Source organism: Acipenser ruthenus, chromosome 39, assembly GCF_902713425.1.
Source record: "Acipenser ruthenus chromosome 39, fAciRut3.2 maternal haplotype, whole genome shotgun sequence".
NCBI lineage: Eukaryota > Metazoa > Chordata > Actinopteri > Acipenseriformes > Acipenseridae > Acipenser > Acipenser ruthenus.
The window spans coordinates 4,989,452-4,996,070 of record NC_081227.1 but is presented as its reverse complement, the minus strand read 5'-3'; positions in this window follow the sequence as shown (position 1 = coordinate 4,996,070).

The following is a 6,619-nucleotide window of genomic DNA, read 5'->3' as shown; positions in this document are numbered from 1 at the left end:
ATGCAGGCCTGAATGCCTTTAACACAGCCTGAGCTTTTCAATGTTTCAATCCAGCTGTTTTCATGAAGAGGCAGATAGCAATTCTAATCACTGGCTGTTTGCTGTTTACACAGTGATCCCCTGGCAGCGGCTGAGGTCTCTGTGTCTATTTATCTCTCTGCTTTTGTAAATGAAACACTTGATTCTGGTTTCATAGACCCTGATTTGCACTAATCCCGGGCTACCTAATGTTACCTTAAGTTAAGGCAGTCCAAGATTAGTGGTAATTGGGGTCCGTGAAACCAGCTGTTAATGGAATCAACTGATATAATCTTTGCTTTTATTTCCTGCAGGGAAAACTAGCTGTACAGTACTACAGATTTCTAGATGGATCTTATACAAGTGCAATAAAGCAACACAGGCAAGCATGCTACCATGGTAAAAAATAGGATGATACTTTACACCTGTCCCTTCAATGTGAGTGTATTACATGACCGCATGTGTAAAAACTACAACACTAGCAACTGTAAACATTATTCATTTTGTAATTAAACATGTTGTTGTAACACCTTGCATTGTGTCTCTAATTACTGTGTATTTAAATAGTAGTTACTTCGTAAATACATGTGTTCTTGCACATAATTCAAATGTAAATGTTACATATTTTTTAACATTATAAACCTATCCCTAAACCTCACCCCTTTTTGGATACAATTGCGTCCTTACATATATCGTGCAAAAAGATTTACACATTAAGTACATTCTAACTATGCATAATAACATTGTAATTGTGTAACTACTATGTAAATATTACCCATGGTGCACTAAAACTACACAACTATACGTGTAAATGCTGTGTTACAACAGTGTAAAGTGTTAACAAAAATGGTAAAGCCCAGGAACTATGTAGTGAACCTATTGAAACGTTAGCGGAATACCTGGTATTAAGAAGGAACCCCATTTGAGGTGCGATCAATCACCCTTCACCTCCAGGGGGTTCCGCACTCTCCAGTATATGAGAAAGATCACGTCCACCTGCGGGTGTTGTCAATCTCTAAACCTTTTCTACTGATATGACCGTGAAGCTTCGGAGTAGCAACCCATATTGCTTCATTTTACATGAGGTCTCTCCGTGAATTCGATTGAACTGTCACAATTGTTTGTACGCATTTATTTTCTAAGATGTGCTGAATAAAAATAGAGGAGAGGAATAGTAACATGTTATAGAAAAAAAACAAACATTATAAATCAAGGTCCTGTCTACTGTATGGAATTTTGCTTTAAGTACTTTAATAACTCATAATCATATATATATATATATATATATATATATATATATATATATATATATATATATATATAGTCTATGCCCAGTTAATGATGCTATACCCCAATTACCCCAGTAAGCTGTTACGGATGCTGCCCCATGTTGGTGAGAAGCTCTATAACCACCAATGCAGATGAGCCAGGCTCTTTTGCATAGTGGTTAAGATGCTCACTTGAGGAGTGTGGGGGCCCTGTTCCACATACATAGAAAATGACATATCGTACCAATAATCACATACTTTCTATCATTTTAAAAGCCTAACATTAATTAGTCATGCAAGTGTTTTTTAAAGTGTCACCCACGTGTGCAATGTGCAAAATGTATAATGAAGTGATGTTTAATTCTGCATTTTAATTACGGACACTCATTATTGAGTGTGGTTGTCGAGAGCTACTAGGAAATGGAACACGATGCAATGGTAATTGCCACTTCAGCAAGCGCAGCAGTGTCACTGTGTGAAACGGCTCTGCATATCTAGTTTGCACTTCTGTCGTCCCTTGCTTACCCAGCTCAGCTGTCAAACCCATGGCCTGTGTCTGAATGCTATAAACACATGCTTCTGTTGATGGCATTCATACGGACTGTTAATCTTCAGTAGCAGACGTTCCCGGTAAAGTGACAAAGATGCATGATAATGTGGGGCTGCACCTGATGATGAATTGCAGTTGCCATGGTATTAAGCACAGGTGTGGGGTCAGCTCTCTGTAATAAATCTTGACTTGCACAAGCAGGGATGAACATGCTTTTTTTAGCATTAAATAAATGTCACAAATTTGCATTTGTGTTTCTAACGCCCCCTGAGCACCCCCAAAAAAATCCCACAAGACAAAATCCTCCAATAATCCTCTGCTCCTGCTCCCTCATTGTGTTACAGAAGGGCAGTAAAGGTATAGTACCAGGTGGGGGTTGTATAATCTGGCTTTTTAAAATGGTCTTCACTGTGTTAATGTTGTTATGCTTATTTACAGAACAATAAGCACAACAATTCAGATAAATTCTGTGCTGCTTAAATTCCCGTGAACTGGATGAGCATCCATGAAAAGTGAGACATCCCATCTTAGTAGATCTGTCTTTAACCGGTAACACTTTACATTAAGTGTCTGTAATTACTGTGTGTTTACATAGTGGTTACTTAGTAAATACATGTGTAATTATACATACTGTGGCAATGTTATATATTGTAACAGGATTGACCTTATTTTCGTGTTCGTGCCCCTATAAAAACATGACCCAGAAACTAAAAGATGAATTTTTAGCGCACAAGGCACACTTTTATTATACAAAAACAAAATAAACAAACAAAACCGAGCTCTTCCGAGCACTTACTAAACACTTATGAGGAAGGTCCCTGACTAACACGCAGGACAGCTAAGCTGTTTACCTGACATACAAAACATACAAACAGTTTGAAACAAGCACTAAACCAAACATTAACTTTTATATAGTACCTTTTTTTTTCAGGAATACAACATACAGTCAGGCTCTTCACTCAGCAGCAGCACTGAATGAACTAACTCTGGAACTTGACTCTCCGGTAAGTCCTTTTTACAATTATTAAACCATTGTAATAAAAGCTCTATATATACCAGTTAAACATCTAAAACAAATAAGAAATGATACTGAAATACTTCAGTCAGGCCCCTGAATTAAAAGTGTCAATTGTTTATTTCTGGTTTTGTAACTTCATTAGGTGAGGTTTTCCCTTTCTGGAAAAAAAAAGTGCTAATGACAAATTTGGAGTAAATACCTTTGAGAATGTGTCCCTATATGGACAATGCTAGATGCAGAAAAGCTATATATATATTTATAGCTCATTGATTAACTAAACCACTTTGTCCTTTGTTTACCCTTCAGAGTAGGTGCAATTATTGTAAATTTCAACTGCTGTAACAGTAAGAAGTAGTGTTACAAAATGTCATTGCAGATACTATCTAGGAGGCAATTTAATTAAACGCCTACTGAAGGGGAGTTAATTGGCTGTGAATTTTAATTAGCATACAGAGCACAAAAGAGCTGCTCTGTACAAGTGCATGGCTCCATTGATATAGTACGGTCTTCAGCTAAGTTTATGACAGTAGCATCTTTTTTATCTATTAAACATATGATGGATTGTTAAAATCAAGGCAGGGATTATGTCCTTGAAATAGAAACGCTCTGGGGTTATTTGCCAATTACCAGTGTCAACGTGCCATTAGCAATATACACTTACATAATGGCCATTAATCTGGATCAATGAAAAACACAATCAGTCGGCTACTTTGATAACACGTGTGCCACCGCCCTGTGCAATCTATTTTCATCCAAATCGTTTGTTGTCCTCAATTTCTCTGAACTTCTGGAAAAACACCATTAATTGAGTCTGTAATGACAAAAAGGCCACCACAGTGAATACAAAGAACGTCAGGTATTATTCCATGAGTCTACTATTGGCACCATGCTTTGATTCAACAGCATGCTGCTTGCACCTGTATCAAAAAAACACATCTTAAAGCAGTATTGCTCATACCAAGTGTGATGTTAATAGAAAACCTAGAACACTTAGGACTAGATTTGCCAAGTCTTTGCTCCAAATTGTCAGTAGCAGGATTTTTTCAAACAGTAGAAACACACCAATCCAGGGATGCATTTAATTTAGGAGCTTGCGATGAATCTAAATGGGTTTATTATTCGTTTTAGAAATAATTTTTTTGTCTCTTTCAGATAATGCGCTGATGCCTATTTGGAGTAAGTTGCTTTGAGAATTTAGCCCTTACCTACTAATGAGTTGGCTGCACAATCAGTAGAAATTTGATTTTAATTCGCATGTTTGTGTTTTGTAATTAAAACAGAATTTGCTTTTGTGTGGTTGTGTTTTATCTGGTTATGTTATGTTTTTTTTTTTTTTAGTAACATTTAAACTTTCGGTCCCATTGCCCCTCGATCTCCTGTCCAATTCCTCAACTCTATTTGCACTGCAGATTGGACACGTGCCCCTTAGGTGAAAATGATGTTGCTGCAAAATTTAAAAAATATGGTAATTGCATTCCTGCATGGCAAAATACCTTCAAAATGCCATTAACATGCCCAGAAAGGCAAGTCTGTGGGCATTACATTGAAGCCATATTGAATAAATACACAGATATTGTGATCCTTCATGTGCCTTGTGATGGTTTGCAGATGTTAAACACTTAATATTTTACAGGCTTGCAGACAGCAATACGAGGCTTAATTACCAAGGCATACAACTCATTTCCAAGGTTGTGTTCTTAATTATACAGCATAAAGGGAGTTGGATTTGACCAATCCAGTTTAAAAACTGCCCAAAGCTAAAGCATTGTTTTGTGTGTGTGTGTGTGTTTCTTCACAGTGAATGCAAAACCAAAAGCAAGTGGTTTGTTGCAGAGTGAAGGGACAATGCATTGTAAATGGACCATCTGGTATCCTTTTCCCAAAGACATCTGCTCTCCTGCCGTTAGGGATTCCACTGTTTGCGTTCAGAAGAATGAGATTGCATATTGTGTGACAGGATGGAAGGATGATAGAGCACAGAGCAACATGGTCCAGTTTTTAGCAGTCATGCCTGGTGTTTTGAGGGAAGCAGTGTAACGTTCACACAGTGACCGACCTCTACGCAGAAGACAAAAAGCCACAGGCATTAGCAGTGGGAAGCCGTCGAAAGAATATCCACTTACAAAGCGCTAAATGGTCTGCTGTGTGAATACTGAGTGTTTGAAGCTATTGTTCACCTTGGCATGGTAACTTGGTTGCTTAGCCATATCCAATATTTTTATATATCGCAGAACATATCCATGACCAAACAGCATGCATGAAAATAAATGAGCAGAAACAAAGAATAACATGGTCTTGCCTCAACACCATATAAGCAATTTCATATCGTGTAATTTAAAGGTAATATATTAGAAACACTTACCTGTAATTTACAGTATTTCCCAGACCTTTAGTTCCAACAGCCATATGGCATACATAACATATACAGGGACTAGAGGGTTAATTATGATGTCATTTCCTTTTTTAAAAGCACCAATTTGTATTTATTTTGAGATTTTCCTGTTGTTTTCTAAAGGTTTATCTTTTTTGATCACAGCCGCTATATTGGACAGGGTAGTGTAATATACTGTACAGCAAGCTCTGTGTTATTTCCCCAGGGCATGATCCGATCTCAATTTAAAAGATATCTTAACTGAGGGTTTCGTCTTGAAACCTGAACAAGAATGCAGGCCCTTGACTGGCAATAAAATAGTTCTGAGATATGAGAGACTGTTAGAATCATATGCAGAATTCACCTTAGAAAGGTTTGGGTTTTTTTTCCTTTGGAATAAAAGCAATGGGGAGCCTTCACACTTTTTTATGATTAAACTTTAAAGGGATGTATCTGTTCAGACCCTGGTATACTTGCTGCCGCAGGGCTACCTATAATGTCAGTCTGCTAAACTGCATTGCAGTTGCCTCTATGGACATACTTAATACCGAGTGTTGCTTTATTGAGTCAAGTCAGTGAGTCAAGAGATTGTATTTTACAAGTAGAGTGTCATTACATTTGCCTAAGAAATCTTCAAAGCGGGTTAATAATTCCTGCCAGGCATTAAACGTTCTCAGAAGAAAAAGGTTATTTTTTCACTTTTACCTCAACCCTTGGAATTCTTATAACAATATCTTTGCTGGGGACCAAATGAATGAATTAAGCAAAGCTATGGGTCAGGAAGGGAACTTTTAACCTCAGATCAAATCACTAATAAACATCAAGCATATGTTAGGCACTTCCAATCCCAGATCAAATTGTCAGTCTAATAGCTAGCATCTTATTCGTCCTTCGATAAACAGTACATCCAATGACTCCACTTGCGTTTTGGTTTTGTCTAACGGGGAGGGCAGCTATCCGGCCCCACTGCCCATGGCTTCCCTACGGTAAGCCTCTCCATTTATCTGCAAGTTAATTTATGGTACCTCAAAAGACAAGGCCAAAGGCCAAAGAATGTAGTGCAAAATATTTACAATGTGGTTGTGTTGTCTCGTCTAATAAACAATCTATCACAAGAGTTTCCTGACTAAATTGCAACCCATGACAGTTAGGATTACAGCCTTAAAGAAGTATTTGCTTGCAGTATATTTGACATTTTCTGTAGTGTGTTTGTTACAAAGATTTGTCATCTCGGGTCAGAAAAAAAGCAGAAGGTTCTATTGGGTGATTAAGAAGCTTCCAATGCCGGAGAAACCTCAAGGTTCTCCTTCTAGAACCCTGTACTTCTTTAATGCAAAATTCTGTGACAATGTTTGATACATTTGTCATAGAATTTTATAAGTTTCTTTCAATAC